General features: G+C 30.8%; 1 protein-coding gene across 2 annotated transcripts in view; it reads left to right on the forward strand.

The window, feature by feature from the left end:
- Nucleotides 1-6,394: 6,394 nt before the first annotated feature.
- Nucleotides 6,395-23,444, forward strand: part of LOC118186948 (ornithine decarboxylase-like) — a 31,903-nt gene continuing 14,853 nt past the window's right edge. The window contains exon 1 of one of the 2 annotated variants that reach the window (XM_035357127.2): nucleotides 6,395-6,529. The gene's annotated coding sequence lies outside the window, so the exon portion shown is untranslated. Of the gene's footprint in view, nucleotides 6,530-19,151; nucleotides 19,320-23,444 lie in introns of those variants that run through there. The other variant, XM_035357128.2, reaches the window with a different exon arrangement.

Genomic DNA, 23,444 nt, shown 5'->3' on the forward strand with positions numbered 1-23,444 from the left:
TTCAGGGGCAAAAGCTCTATGAGCTAGCCCTTCTCCGTGGCACGGTGTGTGATACACCAGGGTACCTGAGCGACAAGGCTCTACCCCTTGTAGAATAGTTTGCAAATTGCGAATGGTATGATGAAATAACCTAAAAGATATCTAAGATAATTTGTGTTTTATAGTAAAGTTTTTAAAATTAATAATTTAGAATTTATATTTAAGCGAGAAGTTAGGAAATGCTAATTAAAATGTTAAGCAATGTAAAATGAATGCGGCAAGGGTTAGGCGAACACTGGTAATTTGAATCCGATAAGTAAGACATAAATTCTATGAACGTAAGACTAAAAGAATGCATAGCAGATACAATAAGAGAAGATTAACATAAACCGTAAATGCATTATAATAAATATTACATAATATATGCATTCAGTTGGACCTGTCCATATTTGCTAGGTCATTGTAGTCATAATTGCAAACATTAAAGGCCGGGTTGTTAATTGTGTTTTTTCTTTCACGAAAACTTTTAGCAAGTTTAAATAATGTGAGCGTAGTTGCTCCATACTCAGTTCTTCATGAATTCTATTGTTGCGGATATACCAATCCGCTGTAACTATTTGCCTAAGAACAGAATTTTGGCAAGTTTGTAATTTTTTCCTATTACATTTTTTGGTATAAGCCCAAACTGGACTAGCATAACATATATATGGACTGAGAACGGACTTATAAATGAGTAACTTGTTGTCAATTGATAAAACACTGTTTCGAGCAATTAAAGGGTATAGTTTAGCTTTACGAACGCGAAACTTTTGGATAACAGATGTAATGTGGGGGGCCCATGTAAGAGTTTTGTTGACGATCACCCCAAGATAAGGGACCCTTCTCTTCTAAGTCGTGGGAAGGTGTTGACTGTGCTCACGACGCCATTTTAGTGAGGATGCAATTTGAGTACATGTGAAACAGAGAAGGAATGGGTGCATTAGAGATCTTTCTTATCAGGGTATTTCCTAAAAGGGGTGACTCAGTAACGTGAATGCAGCAACAGTTGTATTGTAATGTGAATCATGGTGGAAAAGGAAAAGTATTAGTCACTAAAGACTATCAAAGAAAGGCCTTTTTTGGTCACATTATTTTATAGGGTTAAGGTTTGTAGGTGGTCTGATTTTGCACCTTACCTTTCTGTTTGTGATTTATTTCCTTTGAGATTATATCAATGAGAAAGTGCGTGGCAGTAAACCATATATATCCGAGTGACTGAAAGCTTTTGATCTATTTCAGTATGTCAATTCCTTCTCCGAAAAATCGAGAATTTTTAGCAATGTTGATCTCGAGATAGGGCACAACGGCAGATTTATCATACTTTAGGAAAGAAAATCAAGGATACCATAGGAAACAAATTTCGATGTTAAGAAAGATTGCAACATGTGAGTTATATGACTAAAGAAAAATTGGTACGAAGAAATAAAAGGGAACGTTTGGGCGTAACATGGGGCCCACAACAAAATAAATCCTAAAATCTTCAGCCCAAAATCAAACAACAAATGAATAACTAAATAAAACAGTACACATTATTACAAAAATGTAGATAAAGAACAACGAAATCAAAAACGATTTAAATATTTACGGAAATTTACAACGCCATATTTTTATCAAATAGCCACCGAATGGCATTTGGCCTTTGGCTTTTATCTAATATCGAATGGCATTTGGCCTTACTGTTATCTACGAATCGTGTCTAGTAATATTACACACATTTAGATACATATAGCTACCATATCATATTCGAATTTCTAATCTTACGGTATTCAGCTGTGCGATGAAGCAGAATTAATTTTTAAGTAATACCTTTCTAGTAGCCAAGAATAAAACATCTGAATTTCTATATAGTTTTCCTAATTTCATTTTCTGATAAAACAGGTTACTTAACTGAAGATAACGTTTCTATAAAGACATTTAATTTATTCTTGTGGAAAGTTAATGATATCTGCTTTTCTTAATTAACTGTATTTAGTTGTTATTGAATGATCTCGCTTAGGCTGCAGTGTCATTATATAGACCTCGATTATGTGACTCAAATCATTGCTCAAAATTTAACATCTTCAGTATTAGTGTATTTCTTAATATGTTCAACAAACTTAATAGTTTTAGACTAATGATTTGAACTTCCTAAATCATTTTTTACTCTATATGAAATTATTCAAAATCTGTGTTGCCCGTTCTGAATCCCAAACTCATTACACTGATTACTTGATTCATGTCATGTTTGTCAAAGATTATCTTACAAAATAGATCAGGAAAAGTTATTTAGCTTCGCCTTGACACTCTGCCCTCCCCCAAATACTTTTATTTTTATTTTATTTTTCCTAACCGATAAATTGGTATACATTTTAAATAAACTAACAAGTACTATGGAATGGGCAGAATGGGGTAAATAATTTAATCAAATATACATGTAAATTTTCTTCATGATGTATTTTAAAAGAGTTAACTTAGTACCTCTGTATGTTAGAAAGTTTAATCCGATCAAATAAATGTTCAGCCCAAGCATGGCAAAGCTAAGGCTCTAAGACCCTCTAACTGCGGCTTGCGACCTTTTGACAGAGTTAACTTAGTACCTCTGTATGTTAGAAAGTTTAATTCGATCAAATAAATGTTCAGCCCAAGCATGGCAAAGCTAAGGCTCTTAGACCCTCTAACTGCGGCTTGCCAGGTGCATTTTAGGGGTCAAAACTCTAACTTGACTTTTGACCCCTTAAATGCACCTTTAAATAAGTTATAAAGCAGTACATTAATTTTTCTAAATCACATTATGCGTGTAATAATTTAATCGATTTTCCGCTCGCAAAACACAAACTTAATAACAAAACTTAATAATTCGAATTACTACTGTGGCCATGTTACTTTCAAAGCATACGGATCATCGAAGGCAGCCCAAAAGGCACATACAGATTTCATTTCTTACTCTTATTCAGTCCTGGAATACCCTGAGTGACCGTTGAAGAAATTTTTTTGATAGAGGAAAGAGAAGTTCTGCCCACGCAGGTACTCTTCCAATTTGGAAAGAATTTGAAATCCAGTGGTTTTTTGTATAGACTTTATGGCACATTCGGTAGAGCTTCCAGCTCAAACTTGGTTTACCAGTTTTGTCTTAACCTTCTACACACAAGTGCATTAGCGTTCGAAATGAATTGCCCATCTTAAGCAAGACAAGTGAATTCAGTGTAATTTTCTCGACACACTCACAAGCCGTCACATTTATTTATGCATACTGCTCTATCTTTCATTATGATTCTTTGGTAATCTTAAGCAGGGATCATCATTTACTTCACCTATGGATTGTGCATATCAAAATTTTTGAGGTTGCGAGCAGAACTTCCAGACTGGATTTATAACAATTCCACTGATTCTGAAAGTCTTTAAATCACGTTTGTTCAACAAAGACTATTCGAGATGGATATATTTCGCTTTCATAACTTGATCTCTGTTTCAAAAACATTGCACCGAGAGTAAAAGACCCGACAAAGTTTCACAGTGGACACAAAGTTTTCATTCATATGTAGCTTCTGTAAAAATACATATCGTGATGCTGGTGAAGTTGCTGTAGCTAGTAAAATTGTGTATGATGTTTTCTTGCATGTTTCTCAACACTTTTCTTGCTTTCCAACCAGCTGTATCTGTACGCTTCCTTCATCTGTTTTTGTTTCAGGTTTTTTGGCGCTTAGATCTTGTACGCCTGACGCTTTCTTCACGAAAGCGAGTAGCCCAATGGAAGACAGTACTATGAACAACTGCCAAATAACCCCCAATTTCATGAATTAAGCTGTGAAAGTCTGATGGAAGTTTATATTCTAAGCTTTCAGTTTCTAAACTTTCACTTTTACAATCACATTACCTCATAAATCCCGAAACTCAATTTCAAGTAGTCATTGTTTTAAAATGACAGGATACTTGTCAGGACAGGACAAATAAAAATTTAAAATGATAGGACACTTGTTGACATTCAACAGGACACTTGCTTTTGCCCCAAACCTTCAGTTAACAATAATGCGAAAATAATACAATTTGTCCCAGAATTAAGGATTGCCAAGAACTAATATAAGATTTTTCATAAAGAATGCGATGAACAGCATATATCAAAACTGAATGAAAGATCCATGGCTGTACTATCATATTAAGGACCCACCTGATTCACCATCAAAGAAGCTTATGCTACAAGATATGGTATAACGTATGGATGCTATTTAAGAAGAAAAATCAAATAATATGTAACGACGTAGACTACAAGATATGGAATAATACTAAGCATCCTTCTTCTTTTGAGTCTATACTTCTTGTAGAGCTTCTTGCGGCCAGAAGTTGATATTAGTGCGAAACAATAGTGAAGTGATGCGATATCTTGAACACTGATGCGGATTCTAAATTAATATTAGACATACGCCAAAAGTTACATTAAAATTCACTAAAATACTTCGAAAAATATCCATAATTAGAAAAAAATTAATTCAAACATCTATCTGAAACTCATTTTATATTAAAAAAATTTTGGCAGAAATTTGAATGTGAATGTTTCTTTAAATAAATAGAATGATCAGTCACCCGAATGGTCTTCCTATTTATTATGCCATTCAGTTACGTTTGTTTCACGAAACTTCCTTTTCATTGCTCTAATGGGAGTTTTCATGGCGAACTCGATAATTGCATAAATTTCATTGAGATTGTATCATCCGTATCGCAGTTCTGCTAGCTTATGCATCATTTTTAATTGGCTTCCGTATTTAATTGGCCTTACGGAATGCTGATAATGTAGCTCATATCTTGCTTGAACAGTATTTTTTATTGTTATTTTATGTTTTGTTGGGAATCTAATGTTCTCTTATTATATATCCGTCCATGTTATAATCCAAGTTAACACATAAAATGAAAAGAAAATTCTTTAAATGGGTAATTAGTTTATCTAATAACTGAGAATTTAAAATTATCTGTTTATCAAGTTTACGTTCTCACATGTAAGAAATTTATTTAAAATTATCACATATTTATGCACCACATAAATTTATCTTAATCCCTCACAGAAATCACCGAAAAAAGTGCTCATATTGAAATTTAAATGCAAACGGGATCTCTCCAAAACAAAATCAATTTTAAGTCTTATCTACTTGTTACGGTATTACATTTAACTGGAACAGGGAAAGTTTGTATAAAATACCAATACATGTAGTAAAGAACTTTATAAACTACATTATTGCAAAAACATCTCTAGTATGCACTTTTAGAGAAATAAATCATCTTTGATTTTATGGTTTTTAAGATGCCATTGCAAAACTGAATGTTGTGATGGTATCTTTCTTTTCATGTAATACTGAAACTCCAAAACACTTTAAATAAATATTAGCAAATTTTGTAATCGTTTGTAAGATTCTTTTCTGTATATTTATTTGAAATAGTTTATGTAATTATAGAATTTTACTTTCCTAATACTGAAATGCAAATCTTCTTTTAACTAATTGTTTCTTAATATTCTAAATGCTGTCAAATTTTCCTCTCTCATTCACTCATTTTATTATTAGGATAATGAAAAACATTGGTGTTCTGGATATTGTTGATATCTTATGTCACATTAATAGGTACTTTGGAAAACTTTCCTGCCATCGAAACTTATTTGCTCATTCCTTTTCTAGTATCTGTTATTGTAAACTAGCTTTGATGAATTTCTGTAAGTTTTTGCAGCAAATATAGTTGTTACTTCGTTTAATTTTCGATTCTATATTTTCTGCTTAGCAAATAATCACTACTGTAGATCTAATTTGATAGACATGGCTTTTTCCCCGTTGGGAAAAAAATGGTGCACAATTATTTCATTTTATTTAGTAACCCGCATTTTGTGTTCATTTTTGCTTTGGAAGACTGAACATTATTATTTCCTGTATTCGTATAAAATTTTTGCATCAATTTAGTTGAGTAAATCATTTTTTTCCCCTTAAAAAATAAGAAGTTACTGAAATTTATCTTAAATTGTAATACAGTTTTCTGTAAAAAAAGTAATAAATGTGTTTTTATGCACTTTTCTTCTTTGTCAATTTTACTTTCCCACTACCGGTTCTAACACTTTGCATCAAAACATTTTGCATCATATTTGGCACCGCAAATTATTTGTATGTGATGTGAAATACCTGTTTCTTTTACATCACCTGATCTTGTATACATTTGCGCATGCTCAGATCATTTTTTAGTTCAACAGAATCAATAAGGACTTCTCCCGCTTACGTAAGAGGCAATAAAGTCCTGTTTCAGTAATCTTCATAAGGTATGAAAACCACTTTAAGTTATCTTTTGAAGCAGCAGTAGCATTGTTATTGTTAGGCCAGATAAAAGGCAGCGCCCTACCTTTGGTTTTTCACGATAAAAGCTATAAATTTGAAACACAAAACGCACACTTTTATTCGCTAAGAACGCATGAAGCAAGTTTCGGAGGGAATTTCAAAGTATCAGTTTTGAAAAGAGTGCGGGGTTTTCCTACTTGTGTTCTGTCGACGAAAACTTCGGGTTTAACGTAAGTGGAAAAAATTAATAATGTAATTTATTTGAAGTCGTGGAATAAGTTTTCTTTATGATTATGGTTCTTCACACATCTCCTATTGCCTAAAACAAGACTTGTTATCCCAGAGTTTGAAATTTATTAATAATTATGTAGGAGGTGTGCAGATATATTTGCAATAATCATGAAAGTCTTGATTGTGAGAATATGCTAGTCTATTGGAGTTTAGGATTTCTTGCTGCATAAATTTAAAGTTTTGTATACATGCGACGAATTTGCATCAAGTCATACATTCAGAAAGAAGGAATAAATATGGATTATTATGTATATGATTTTATTATTATTAATGTTATTTTATTATCGTTTGTGACACTGGTTACTTCAAGAACTCGAACTCACTTTAGATGTACGTTTATTTGAAATAATTAATTTTATCGTGCTAATCTTTTGCCATTCTACATCGGTTTCTTAAATATTGAAGCATATTTGTTTTTTACTTTTTGATAGCTTTATCAAGCTACATTCTTTCTTTAATTTTAAGAAATTTACCACTTTTTATTGCTTCAAAGTTATTATTATTACTAGCATAATCATCTTCCAAGAACAGTTTAAAAACAAAAGTTTGGTTGAGAAAAAGGAAACGAGAAAAATTACTGTTACAGAATGGCAACATAGTCGGACATTTTCCAAAAGTAATCCTTTTCCCATTTTATTGTAATCGGAACTAAATGATAATAATAATATAGCAAATTGTCAAGTAAGTAAAATCGTGTAAACGACCAGTAATCGGTTTAAAATTGTCTTTTTTATTGGTGTTATTGATTTCTGATTTAAGATTTGAGCTTCTAGCATTCAACATTCTTCTAAGTGGGCTTTTCTTCCTAAGCTTAGTCAAAAGTGTTTCTATGAACTTAATTATATTATAGGTGGTTTATTATATTATATGGGGCTTATTATATATATAAGTTTATTAGTTATCAAAGAAAGTTTGGCTGTTAAACGAAATTAATAATTTGCACTCAGAGTGAAATTACCGGAATTTAAAATAGAAAGTGATTAGACATTTCGCATAACAGTTTTATTTTGCAGCACTGCAGAATGTACAGTCATTAGTTTTGTAATTACGTTGTGTCTTTTATACGCTGGTAATTTACAGATGTGATGTCCGCTCTGTCCCCCTTTTCTCTTTCTTTTTTTCTATTTGATGCTTTTGCCAAACTCACAAATAAAAAATTGTTAAAATATTTCGAAGTAAAAGTCTACCTGTTATTCCAGTTTTATATGCTATTTGTGAAAATTATTTTTACTGCATTATTATTAGTAGTAGTGCATTATTATTATTTATACTCTCTTTTCTTGAAATATAAATTTTAATAGTGATTCTTAGTGAGACTAATTCAGCGTGTATTTAATGAACAGCTTAGGCGTTAAGATAAGATGAACAAATACTCTTTCAAGTTTCTCCAGCTCAAACAATATTTTTTTAATAAAATAATAAAACGAATTACCTGGATAATTAATTGCATCTGCAATCATGAAATGACTAAGTGAATTTTAATGTTGCAAACTCTCTTTCTCTCTATATATATTGGAATCTGTGTATCTCAAATACCTCTATAACTTCAAAAATAAATAAATAAAACATTTATGTATTCCCTGCATTTTCAGCGGTAAATTAATGTATATTCCCATAGTTATTTCAGAGCATTTTCTTTGAAACCCTGTTTCCTCGAATTTTCAACTTCTACGTTCTTCTATGTGTTGTGAAAGACAGGCGATATAAAATTTGTCAACATAACTTCCTAGAGTCCTTTGAAAACTTTGAGCCTGAAAAATAGGAACTAGAGAACTTTAAATGATAATATTTGTTACGTTATATGATAGTTATTTCAGTAATAGTTATGTATAAATATAGAAGAAGTAATCGTTATGTAAGACGGGATCGTTATGTGTAAATATAGAAGTAACGTTACGTAAGAAGGGATCGTTATGTATAAATATAATGAACAAAAAACATGAAAAATTATTTAAAAATTTCTACCTTTATCCGAAAGATTTCTATTGAAATATAATTCAGAACTACTATTTTAATAATATATGTATGCACAATTTTTGTAACGTATTTTTTATTTTATTATACATTGTAAAATTGTTTTGTGCAATGCGTGTAATCAAGTGCTAATGATGAAAGCAGTATTACAAGTTATGAGAGAGTATGATTACCTGAGCGCGCACATTTAACTGGTTGCGTAAGAAATGCAACTAATGCTAATTACAACGACCACTCGTTATCGATCCCTTTCCATTATAACAACCGGTGCAAAACAACTCCAACAAATGAATGCATAATAAAGTTATTTTCATTCTAGCAGCGATTAGTTATAACTCCCTTTTTTCTTTAATATGCGACTGCCGTTATAACAAGCGTTAACTGCACATTTAATGCTTTAGGAAAAGATAGAAAATATAAAAATCCCAAAAGTTTATGTGCATTTATTATCTGAAGTGTATATTTAGTAACATTTACTACTTCACTAATTAATAATTTAACTAGCACTTTAAGGGCGAAAAAAGAAGAGAACGTGCATGAAAATAATTCCCAACTAAATCATCTTAATTATTTAAAGCAAGCTTAAACTGAGCATCAGTAAACTTGTGGTTTGCTTAATCCTAGATCATTAATACTCTCCGTTTTTCCAAAGTATTGTAACAAACGGAAGTAGTAATTCTATACAGCGTACAATTTATTTCGCGTTTCAATTCAACATATCTTCCGGTCAATAACAAAAGATAAGGCCATTTAACTCTACTTATCCTGGCTCAAAATAGCATTTTTTTTTTTTTTTTTGCGCAATGCTTTTTCTTAGAATAGCAATCACTATGCATGTCGGCCATGACAGAAGATATAAAAAATATTTTCTTTTTATGCTTTTTTAACTAAAATTTCACACTTTTGTATCGTAGACATCGCATATTCTAAATACGCAATTCTAAATACGATTTTTAAAATTTCTTTGTGAAAAAGGAGATACATTTCCTGGGTTAAACTTAATACGTACAATAAGAAGGACAAGGATATATTTACCGTTGTTTAATTCTCCATTATTCAAGAATTTCGTGCTATGCTTAGCTGTAACGGTACTTACGCAACTTAAGTTCAGCTTTAAGAAATTCGAGTTTCCAGCTCTTAATTCATTAAAAAATAGTCGTCTGATTTACCAAAAAATGCTTAAAAATTCGTGAAAAGGCCATTTTCTATTTTTCGGAAGAGGCTTATTACGAAGTTGAAGGAAAATTATTATCTTTAGCAAAGAAATCAAAATTGGAATTAAACGGCATGATACATGTAAAAGATTCAGGAAAATAACTAATGTTTAAATTTTATACTTCACTACTGAGCGTTTAAAAAAATGAGAAGTAACAAACTGAATCATAAAAGTTTTTATAGCATCAAAAAAGGTCATTTCAATTGATCTTCATTTCTCATTCAAGGATATTGTATAAAGTGAAATTATGTTTTGAACCTTATTTTAATATGCTTCGAAATTAAATAATTTAGTACTTATAATTTATTATTTCTACTCTCCAAACTAACAAATAACCAAAATAATGTATGAAATTAACGTATTATTTCTCGCCAAATATTATTGATAAGTTTACCAGTCTTTCAAATTATCCTCTATTAAAATCATTCGAAAATCTCCTTCTGATGAGCTAACCTTTCTTAAAGCGTTGCATATTAATACAAGCTATCAGTTTTAGGCAATGATTCAAATTCTAGTCTTTTCTACTTCCTTATACGAAGTAAAAGAAGTACTGTTATCGCGAAAAATCTCCGTCTTCAGATTTCAATGGAAATATCCATTTGACAGTTCCCGAATCCATTTTCACTAGTTTTTTGAGTGACATCTGTACGTAGGTAAATACAGAATGAAGAACTCTTTATTCAAACAGAATGTAAAAAGGATTCAAGGGATTCAAAATGGACTTTATCGTGACATCTGTTAAGTATGTACACTGCGAAAAAAAAAGGGGGGGAAGAACAGTTCTATATCTCTCGTTCTACTGAGCCGATTTACGAAATTCAAATTGCGTTTTTCAAATCTCGAAAGCACGAATTGGAATATATATTAGATTTATGTATAGCATTGCTCTAACATAGGTATTGTGACAGAAAATCGGACTTTTTCTGAAATAACGTACCATTTTTTTTTTTCATATATCGATTATACGATTCAAATTTACAGAAATTCAAAAATTTATCTTGTCACGATTTTTCAGTTTTCGCCAAGAATAATTCACTTGGCGAACTTCTTAATATGTGGCAACCAATTTTCCTTTCCATTTCCATCATGCCGGAGCCGAAAAAAAGGTACCTCGTTCCCACGTTTTTACATTGCGCATTTCAGCGGAAAAAAAAGTCACTTCGTTTCTACTTCCAAACAGTCTTAGCAAAGTGTCTAAATCCCATTGATGTTTTATCGCTTTCAACTAATATGCCAAATTTCAAAAAGCACCAATATATAAATTCGCATATTTCTTCAGAAATTTTTAATAAAAAACTGTAGTTTTTTGCAGGTATGCTGCTTAGAAATACGTCTACTTTAAGATGCTGGTAAAAATTTTTCAGATTATAAATAAAAAATTTTTTGAAAAGTTTATAAAAATTGTTTAAAAATACAAATTTTAAAAATAAATCATAAAAAAATGTGGAAGTATGTGGTTATATTTGGAAGGAACCTCAATTTCGAACTGTGAAAGGCAGAATCAAATAAATTTAATAAAGAAAAAGAGAGATTAATAAATATATACCAAACTCAATTAACATCGAGGAGCTAAAATTTTGAGAGCTAATTTTTTAAAATTTACTCGTGTTATTTTTACAAAACTTGGTAGTTTGGCGTAATTTGAGTCGTAAAATCGAAATATGAAAAAAAAAAAAAAAAAGTATGGTATTTTAGAAAAAGTCCGATTTTGTGTCAAAATACCTATATTAGAACAATGCTATATATAAATCTAATACATATCCTAAGTCGGGCTTTCGAGATTTGAAAAACGCAAGTTGAATTTCGTCAATCGGCCCAGTAGAACGGGAGATATAGAACTGTCCCCCTTTTCTTTCCCCCTCTCGCAGTGTACGTACGCATTTTCCATACCTCAAGAACGCTGAAATTTTGCATATCGGACTACTTTAAATTCTATTTGTGACATATAGGTAGATACACTTGACCCCTCTAGCCGGCTTAAAAGACCTTCCCTGGCCTTTATTTTCTCCCTCGTTGGTCGTAGTTATATACTTCCAATTAGATAAGTGTATCAAATGAGGAAAATATTCATGTTTGGGCAATATCAAAATAAATAATAATAATTATAATAATTCAAAGAAATTTGAAAGTTTTAAGATTTTAAATTACGTTCAAAGGGGCTTTTTTTTTTAACGTTTTGTGTGTTATCGTTATTTATTAAATATCATGTTCTTCGTACTTAAACTATAAAATTCAATTCAACAGCAATATCGCAAAATAATTTTAAAACGAACATATCTTTAGAATTTCCTATACACAGTTCAGCGCGCTGGAGAAAAAAAGGTCCCCCCCCCCCACTCCTCTGTACAGTGTTGCCATTGCTCGCTTTTAAATTGTTAATCAAAAATTCATTAAAGTTTTACAAAATATGAAATGAATAATAAAAGAAATTCCAAATTTGGGTTCTCAAATGCCCGTATTCTGGTGAAAACGTACGTTATTCAAAATTGGATGACTCTAGTTACCGTTGTTTTATCACAATGCGAGATACATACATACATCTATGTAGACTCTTCATTATTTAATTTCTTTAAATATAATACAGGCGATAATATTATTTGGTGGCAACAATTTGAAAAGTGAATAGGGCATTTATAGCGTGTGTATGTGTGTATGTGATTATGGAAAAGACTCGAGGGTTATCTGCCTAAGGGAAAGGATGCCATTGTGGAGGACTTTCTAAGGAAAACTGGCTCGTATGCACGTTACACATGCGGGAAAACCACTAAAACGCCCATGCAGCCAGCCCGTTCGCGGGATTCGAGCCTCGGACCGAACTACCAGTGTTCAGCGACTTTACCGCTCGGCCGCTGGTAGGCCCATTTATACCAAACCAACGCAAAATGCCAAAAAGAAAATAATAGTCCTTTAGGGCAAATTTCCCCTTTGGACTAAAAAATTAGCCAAGTAACGAAATCTAACTTTTAATCCGGTTTCCCGGTTCTTATACTTACATTTGCGAAAGCTTTCATATTCGTTATGAAAAAATAAAAAGACAAGAAGTTTGACTTCCATACGAGAAAAACTGACTGGGATGTTTAATTTCAAAATTTGCAATTTACGTCGTTTTTCAACTTTCTATGACAGATCGGTTAATTATAGTAATAATTGGAGAAAATAATTTTAAATATAAAGTGCAGCAAAAAATATGTGCAATTTAATCGAAGAAGAAGAAGAACAAGTACAAGAAAGTAATGTGGTGTCCATATCAGATTTTTTTATTGAAAAATCATTACACAACTAATCATACGAACTCCATGGATAAAAACGTTTTGTATCTCATTCCTTCACATTCAAAGTCAACATCGGCCGAGTAGTAAAGTCGCTGAATAGTGGTAGATTGACCTGGATTCAAATGACTTCATATAACAGTATATATCTCGTTGCCTGGATTCGATTTTAGACGGACGGACTGGCTGCATGGGCGTTTTCGTAGTTTTCCCCCTGTGTAACGTGAATACGAGCCAGTTCTTAAAAATTCCTTCTCTTAAGCAGATACACTTCGCATGCTTTTCCATAATAAATCAAATAAATCAAACTTTCGTACTAAAATTTCTTCTTTAATGAATTTGAATCAATAATCTCGCAAGAAGTATTGGTTCTTGGGAATTTTCTTGCCATAATCTATCAAAATATATTAAACAGCATCATATTGAAATTAAATCCAAATCAAGTTTGAATTTTGGGAATTATTAAAATTCAATTTGGTTAGGTATTCCTTTAACTTTTCCCTAGTTTATGTTTTCTAACAAAATAAATAGTACTTTTCTTTTTAAGTAATCAAAATTTCATTACACCTCGTTTATTAAACTCTCTTTCGATAATAGCTAAGCAAATACTATATTAAGAGAATTTTGTGTTTCATATTGTACAGATATGTAGCGTCAATATATATTACCTTATTTCCCATCGTATCCCCTCTTTATTTTATTAATTTTGTCGTTTTTCGAAAATCGAGAGTGAAACATTTTGCGAATAAAATATCCGAAGGACGTGATTAAAGTTAAAATATAAAAATGAAAAGTAGTCATGGATAAATCGCAGTTAACTATCACAATGTTATTCCTTTAAAAGAAACCTACATTCAATGAGAATGCATATTGCACTATTTAATAAGATATCTTCACTTCTACTTTTGTAGCTCCAATTTCGCCAGTTTTTATTGCTGTCTGCGCTACAACTTGAGCCTGAAATAATCTATAAATAATTAAAAAAGGTGAATGTCCAGTTGACCCAGCGAAATCATGGACTGAATGTCACTTCATGTTCGCTTCGCTATCATGGGTTGGTTCATGTATTAGACTGGCATAAAATTCAACAGTTAGAAGGGAAAGGTTTGACGTGATCTTCGCAGGTGATTTGTCCTTTGTTAAGAAGACAAAAGCAAGTCCATTCTAAAATTCAGGGGAGATTGTTCTCTGAAAACATTGAGGAAGTGGAAAAATACACAATTTTTTTTATTTTTTATTTCAGAACCTTGTGCCGAAAAACTAAGGGTAAAATAGGGTATATATTGTTTATTTTCTTTTTAACTGAAGTCCCTCTTCCTATGCTTACTTTCTATGTTATGAGAAAACTGCAAGAGTTATGAGAGATTTTAGTACAAACCTTGTCTATAAAAGAGAAAATATCAGGGAGATTATGGTAAGGCTAATTGTTTTATTGTCAGCAGGGATAAGAAGCTACAAAGATAACATTTGTACCTAGCAATAAATAAACATCGTCATATTTGAAATTAATAATTGATTCTCAAGAAATTCGATATATAGATATATATTTAAGATATCTATTAATAGATATATATTTAAGAATAGAAATTATATGTGCTTAAGATTGTTATCAGCCAAATATAAGCATTTTTCAATCCATTAGACGTGCTGAAGTTAATGAAGATTTCCTAGAGCATATACTCTTAATACTTTTTTAATTTAGGGTAAATTTCTTTTACAACTCATAAACCAAAATACGAATACGAAAGAAGATACGAAAATAGAAATACGAAATTTCTAGTAGACGAGAAGGTTTCAAAATAAAGGGAATTTTACTTATATTCAGTTTAATTGTGAATGAAACGCTTCTCAAATAATCGATATGAAGTATGAATGAAAATAAGTGTTCCATATATCGAAGACTTTTTATTGAGTTCAACCTAAGAACTGAGATAATTGTAACAATAATAACATAAATTTACTACAATAGAGGTATAAAAACATAAAATTCGGAAATTCTAAAATTCAAATCTGTTTAAAATAGCAAGTTCTTATTTCGAGAATTGTAGCTTTTCTTTCCAAAAACAATTCTGGCTGTTCACCGATAGCGCTTTCTAACCACCTTTTTCACATCGATTAATTATCAATGATACCAAATCAATGTAAAAAAAAAAAAAAAAAAAAAAAGCGTTAGTCGATGGGTGATTATGCTCTATCCAACATAATATATTTTGCTGACCTAGATTATAAAATATAATTAATTCATGAAATGTAAGACTTCTTTTTTTAAAAGTCGTGAAAATAATAGCAATCTAATAGAAAATAAATAATAACAGTTGAATAAATTTTTCAGTGTGCAAATGCAGAACAGTTCTTGTAAGAGAACAGTTCAGAGAAAACTCTGGCGTATATTCAGGAATAGTTCAGTAGTTCTGAATCTAGATTATTGGAATCTGTACCGTATTATTTTATAGAAAATACATTTTTTATTCATGTCTTTCGTTTTCTGTATCCTTTCAGTGGTTTAAATGTCTAGCTCACAGAGATATGCATATACTTGATGTTCTGCAATGTACGATAAGAATAACTTCTAAAGACAATAAGAACTGAAAACAAAATGCGAAATGTGTTCGCTTCGCAACATTGAAGTCATTACTTTCAGATAGAACTTTCCCTTATACATTAAAAACATGATGCAATGATGCCCTGGCGCCTTTCACTAGCAATTGGACATTCCAACCCTTGAACCTCTCCAATTTTAAGAGAAATTCTAGATTTGAAAATTCGAAACTTATCTCGTTTCTATTCATTTGAACTTTCGAAGCATACTCTAAAAAACTGTTAAACAGTTTAACTCAAAATTTTAGAAAATATGTATTTTGACGTACAAGAGACGTTTGATTAAAATAAGGAAAGTGATCGTTACAATTTCAGTAACATCTCAATCACCAATATCATTTCTTGATGTCCTGAGGTCTTTTCAATATGCCATATAGGCCATTTAGCGCAATTTCTTAATTTTATCCAGTAATCGCTATGTTTAATGCACCCTAGAGAATTATTTAAACTAACTCTAAGATCGTCTGTGTTTGTTTCTTTTTACTCTATTCTTCCTTCAACTGGAAGCACTAATCCTGAGCAGGGTCCGTTTAAGACAGCCTAAGGAGAAGCAATCATTGAAGATCCCCCATCGTTCACATTCGTTCTTTTAAAGAGAGAAAAACAAAGTCACGAGAAGTTGTAGAATGATTCGTGGACCCACTAAAATCTGAGTCCCAAACCCAAACCTTGTGATCCGATTTGGTGATCATAACCAAATCTTGAGTGACCAGGAAAGTGCAGAGAGAAGATCTAAATATTTATATATTTTGTCTAATCTAAATATTTATGTATTATATATATTTTTTTTCACAAATGTTCGAAAGTTTAGGAATTTGCCTACAGTGCTTAATAGTTTGATACGCTTAAATGTTGTTGAATCATTTTTTCTTTTTTTTCAAATTTAGAAATTAGGAGGTAATCATATTTAGTTATATTGAAATTCATAACATTAAAACTTATAGAATTTTAAAATATCTTATATAAGTTCTTAAACATATATTGCTTTTCCCGAAAAGAATACATTTACGAAACGTTTTTTTTTTTTTTTTTGGTAATTCAAAAGAACTGTTGCTGTAAGTAAATGTTATTAGTCTACTGTCCTTTTAATTTGTTATATCTGTTATTATACAGGCTTTCATCATCAGTAACTGAACTAATTCAATTAAAAAATTTATTAGTTAGTAGAAATCAAGCGATTCAGTACTCTTGTTTCCAAAATGCTACAAATTAATACCAAATTTCTAAAGCTCTTATTATCTGCCAAATGCCTTAATTTCAAAATAACATCTTTTAAATCCAGAATGATGTAAAATTTGTAGCTGGATTAAAACTATATCTGATATAAAAACCTACTTCCATGTATATCATGAGCAGTAAAGTAATACAGAAAATAGAAATAAAATTAAAAAAAATATATATTTATGTAGATTTCGAAATGCATATCAGATTCGTGATAATTAACATAAAAAAAAACAATCTAAATTAAGAATGTTTCTTAAGATGTAGCTTACTGTAGTAAAAATTTCAGTTAAAAAGTTTGAATTTTATATTGAGCAGAAGGGGAAAAAAAGAAAATTCCTTTCGGTCTTGGCAATTTGGGATACATGGCACAAAGTACTCTATTTCACCTAATATGGCACTGAAAATGATTACTGTTATCTTCCTAAACACGTTAATATTCATAAGGACTTCTAGATCTGGAAAACCTGTTTAGAACAATTAGTGCGGAAAACTACATTTTGCTAGATGTACACAACTCCAATTATATTCGCTTAGGATATTTTTGAAAAGGTATCATATTTCTTTCATTGTATCTGTCCATATGCAGTCTGAAAAATGCGAAACTTGTTATTAATACCCTGAGATACAGCAGAAAACGTAAAATGTAATGAAGAATAGCTATATTTGCCTTGAAAAACAAATAGTTTTAGTTTTGGAGAATGCTCAAGCATTCTGCATGCCATGGTAATGGAACAAAAGTTTTGAAACTCAGAAGAGGTGTGGATGGCATCATCGCCGATCAGCAGATAAACCAGTTATATTTACCTTTTTAAAAAATAGCGGTTAGCTGCTGATTAGAATATTCTTTAAAATGTCCTTAGCCAAAAGATAATGTATATTATATGTTACAATACTTTAGATATGATCCACCGATTTATGATTTCGAGTAATCTCGATATCGTTCGCTTGCAATGATAATTAAACTTTCCCAATGATGGATGAACTCTATTCATTCATTCAGTCAAAGCCGATTAAAAATTCTAAATACAGGAAACACATTTTACAGGCAAATCGTGGTGCAGCTTCAGAAAACACGATTCAAGATTTTAAGTTCAGATTATATGCAAAAGAGCACTATGAACGATAAAGTGACAATATTGTAACTCCAGAATCTCAGATTTATTTCTCTATACACGTATTAGAATAGTAAACCTACGATCTCAACAAGAACTTTGTTAAAACGCATAAATTTTAAAACTGCAGTAAAGATCCAATCCTGAATATTTGTTTGCAAAATCATTTTTGAAAATTTTGGCCATATTTGCACACCTCTATTTTATTAGAAAGAAAGTAGGTCCCCAGCTAACTCACCGTTGATTGATTTTCCCCACCGTTTTTCTTTTGAGCCATACTATTGGAACATTGCCGATATGATTCAATAGTTGCATTAAGTACCTTTTTTTTATGGAGGTCAGTCTTAATGTCGAATTGTTTAGATGAGAACAGGAATAATATCATGTGCGTATGACATACATGTCAATGACGGTTTAAGCAGACTGTTTTATGAGAGGAGTTTGTTGAAAGTTACAAAATTACAGCTTATAATGTGATTTATCAACTTTTAGATAGTTTTGAATTTTGATAAATAAATATGAGATGTAATTTGTAACTGTTCTACGGAATTTTAAATATATCAGCAGGACAAAAATAATTTGATTTTATATATTTATCTTGAGTATCAGAGAGTTCCGTTTGCAGTGTTTTCATGTAAAGAGAGTAATAAATATTTCAGACTGAAAAATTATGGGGAAAACGTTAACATATTTCTCCAGGCACATTAAAAATGGTGCTTTGGATAACTAATCAGATTTAAAGATATGAAAAGGAAACTTCTTATTGCCAGGTAAGACCTTTAGATATGATGCAAGCATACATCTGAAAGTAATTGTTAATGTCATCAAGTCATAACACCAATTAAACTTGGAATTCGAGAAATATGCAACTCATTAATATGATATTCCTGAAGGTTATATCAAGTAGAATTTTCGAGGAAATAAATTCTGAAGACTGGATTACTTAAACATGGGTATCAACCCTATTGATTGTCAAGTATGAAACAGTTGACTCATATTTCAATTGGCTAGTATGTCTATGACGTTGGATGCAGAGATTAAGTAGCAACTGTCTGAAATCAATGAATGGCTCAGAAAATGCCAAGCTGAGTGACGTCATTTTTCTCCTTGAATTCTCATTCGACGACTGGCAACAGAATCCTATATAAATCCGCGGTTCTGAGCGTGACGTACCTCTTCCGAGTGTTTTGGATGCTTGTTTCTTGCAGCAATATAAGTGTACTTGTAGTTGCTGCAAACCTGGATCTCCTTTCTTTCTTTAGCGTTGATTCTTAAAATTTTCACCATTCCGCCAATAAATATTTTAGAAGTCCACGGGTGGGAAGCTTCTCATCAGGTAAGAGTTTATTTTATATCTTCATTTAAACTACCAGCTGTGTAGATTTGTTTTGAATTCAGCAGTATTTTATTATAAGCGCAGTTTCTGAAATTTAACTTTCTTTTGCTTGAATTTTCAACATATTAAAATTTATACTAAAATGCTATGAATTTTTAGCCGTGATTAACGTGGTCCATAAATGCGATTTCTGTTTTCGAACTTACAGTGTTCGTCTCCAAGTATGGCGTAGTATCATGTTCCTATCAGTTGCTTTTTTTTTTTTTTCTTTTTTTTCTGAAAATAACGTTAACGAACCGAATTAATCTGAAACTGTCGTAAATTATTTTTATTAGCAATAATTTTATACAGCGTATTCGAAATGTCGTTTTAGAGTTTTCGGTTGAAATCTGCAACATAGCTGATAAACCGATTAATGGCCATGTGACCTTCTATTTGGAGGTGCAATGGTGTCTTTCAGAAAAAGTGCTTGTTGCTACCTGATTGAATATTCACAGTAAATTGTGAGATTAATCGCTAACCAGTATTCTTTTAAGTTCTGAATTTCAGTATTTTTTAATTCCTCAGCTCTTATTTTGATACACGGCAACTCTTAAGTCTGAGTCTAAAATTATTTCACGTTCTATTGTAAGTTGAAATGAAATGTCATTTCTTCTCAAATGGTTGATTTAACTTTTGTATTGAATGTGATTAAACATGTAGAAGAAAAAAAAGTATTCAATAAATGATGTGCAAAAAGTATATGCGGATTTCATTACATGTATTCATTTGCTGTAATTTCCATGTATATTCTATCTCTTACGTGCATTTCGGAATCGAGGAATATCTTAATTTGAGTTTTTTTTATGCTTGATTTGCTATTTTAAATGATTAAATTATGATTTTCTATTTAATGATTAAATTAAACTAGCTGAGGAATCTAAATGGAAAATATTTTCTCTATATGGAAAAAACAAATGTTTATTGTAATATATTAATATAATTTTCATTCCTAGAACTAGTGTAGAGAGTACCTTGTTCTTCAGAGTCTGTCAGCTATAGTATTTTTAGATATATTGTGTGCATTTGGAAAAAGGTGTGTTAAAATTGTTTCTCGTAAATGAACAGTTTGAAAAATAATTTCTTTTTGCACAGTTATTTTAATATTATGTAATACAGTACCCATTAAATCCACATTACTAAAAATCACAATTTTTCTAACTTAAAATTCATAGACTTTTCCCTTCCCTGACATTGACTGAAAAATTTCTCATAAATTGCAAATTCTTATTTCTCAAATTACTTACTGTGACTATTAAAGCTGAAGCTTCAAATTAGTGGCAGCCCATTAAAGTTTTATGCTTGGCAATTGAATTATCAAAACCAGTCATTGAAATTTAAAGTAGAAAAATTGATGCTTAACATGTTATTTTATGATTGGAAGTATTAGTGCTGTTGACTAATGCTAGATTATGTTACATGATTACAAAATTTACATATCAGGTACAAGTTACTGACCTTTGGTCACTTTTTTAAAGAGATCTCTCAATTATCTGTATTTATTGTAAATAGGCAAACATCAACATATCAAAAAGAAACATTCTTTAATAATTTAAAATAAAAACTTTGAATTATTATGCAAGATTTACATGATGCAATAAAAAATCAAACTTGTGCTTTTTGAAAAATATATCCAATTTTTTATTTGTTCTTTACATATACATAGCAATCTGTTTTCATTAATATTTTTAATGAACTGTACAATTTTAGCAATGTGCACTGGCATCCAACAATCCCAAAGTTAAAGTTTGCTACAGTATTATCTGACAGCGAAAATAAGGTTACAAAATAAAATCGTTACCTAATAACAAAATTGCTAAGTTTAACATATATCTTATATTTCACTTGAACCTATTATTCTTATAAAGTTTTTATCTCCTGCAAAAATAAAGGCTAAAGTGCAGAATCGCCCACTTATTTGTTTGGCGCTTTTTACAAGAGTAAGAAGAATTGGATTTTTGTCAATTTCCTTTGACTTTTAAAGTGAAAATATGTCTGTGTACATTTTTGTGCAATTCTGGGATTTTTTTTTTTAAGTGAAAATAGGTGGACGTGTACATGGATACCGAATATGTGCAATTCTTAAAAACGTGCCAAGCAGTGGGCGATTCTGCACTTTTTCCTGTGAATGTATTTTAATTCTTCAGTGTTTTGTAACAATTTAGTGTTTTTGAAGCTTACTATGTTTTCTTAACCATGTTTGTTTTTTAAAATTATTAAGCTGTTTTTAAAGGATTTTCAGTTTTCAACTGTTATTTTGTATATTTTAACTCTTCGTCATTGTAAATGTCGTGCCTTGCGTAGTGTCTTCTGGACAGGTTGCAAATCCAGGAGACAAGACGCAAGACCGCACCAAGTTGGCGATTTTGAAAAACATGCCAAGCAGTGGGCGATTCTGCACTTTCACCAAAATAAAAATGCACTTACAAAGAATAGCATTATTCTGCAATTTAAATCTTTAGGAAATTTAATTCATATGTTGTTATTTATGTTTTCTCCGTAATACATTTATTTTTTAGATCATCTTGAAGCTTGATGTCATATTTTTTATATGCTATCCCCATAACTTGTATTTGTTCATTTGATTAAACTAAACACATAAGTGGCCTGCCATGCATATCATAAAAAAGAAAAATAATATTTTAATGAGTCCAGCTAGTATAATCTAAGATTTAAAAATATTCTCAAGAACTCCATCTATTGTCATTTTTTAAACTATCAAAAATCAAATATGTAATAGTAATATGAATAGGCACGCTGAATCTAAAAAAAACAAATTTGATCAAAATCAAGACTCTGAATCAAAGCCCAAGTGAAAAAACTTTGGAAACATCACATCTCAGACAGGACAACGCTTAGAGCTTAACAATTTTCATCAAGAGAAGTTTGTTTAATTGCGCAGATCCATTGGATCCAGCATGTGCGGATTAACTTTACTACTCAGTCTTTTGACTGGCTTTCTCATTTTATTAGAATGCCTTGCATAATTAATTAAACTAACGTTTTGTATGCAATTTCCTTTGTGTAGAGGACAACATGTGTTGAAAATTCTATGGCACTAAGTGGTGCCATTTTCCCATAATGCAAGAAACATATATGCATATAAATTCTTTATTATTTAATAATAAAAAGTGATCTGTTCTTTTAAATTTCCAATGGAATGCTCCACACAAGTTTGACAGTAATTCCACCAAATTTCATTGGCAGTAGATGTACTTAAGTACAAATTTGCGAGGTAAAGCATGAAGAGCTGCTGTTTTCTAACTTCGAAACATTTTCTTGACCAGCTTATTGGCCTTAATTTTGTTGTTTAATGTTGTTGAACTTAAAAATAATACCTTTAAATACTGGTATATTGTTGAACTTAAAAAAAGTTAAATAAGAATTTTTGAAAAACCATCAAAATAAATGACGTTCTGAACTAATCTGTTGATGTCTGTCACTGAAAACATACAGTTTGGAATTGTCACTTCAAATAATGACTTTATACTAGCTTACATATTGATGTTAAGCATTTTAATTTTCCCATCATAATGCACTGGTTTTTTTTTTTTTTTTTTTTTTTTTTTTTTTTTTTTTTTGTACATTTGGTTAAAGGATTGATTGATGTTTTTTGGATGTGTATCAAATTATAATGTAGTTAGTTACAGGTAGAATTACAGAATTTTTTAGGATGGATATATAAAATGTTTTAAATCCTTAATCTCTATCTGATAAGAAAATTAATCCCATGACATAATGGCTCAATAATAATTATAAGAACAGTGTGCGTTCTTTCTAGTTTTCTTGAAATAAAAAATATATTTAAAACTTGTGTTACATTTTAACAGGATTGATTTTTTTAGGGGGGGGGAATATTTTCTAAAAATTTGCTAGTTCGATGCAATGTGCCAGAGCGTGCACTTCATTCTATTTCGTGTTTTAACCAGGAGCTTTTGCTAAGCATAATTAGCATTTAATGAGTTTTATATTAAGTTTTAATTGTATTTATTGGTTATTAAATAAAAATAATTTCTTTTATTTGGTATTAACAGTTACAGAATGTCTCATTTTTATTACTCTGCATTCTCATGAAAAAAAAAATAA

The sequence above is a fragment of the Stegodyphus dumicola genome, chromosome 7 (assembly GCF_044657685.1).
Source record: "Stegodyphus dumicola isolate Sdum_Otavi_A_Nest chromosome 7, ASM4465768v1".
Taxonomy (NCBI): Eukaryota; Metazoa; Arthropoda; class Arachnida; order Araneae; family Eresidae; genus Stegodyphus; species Stegodyphus dumicola.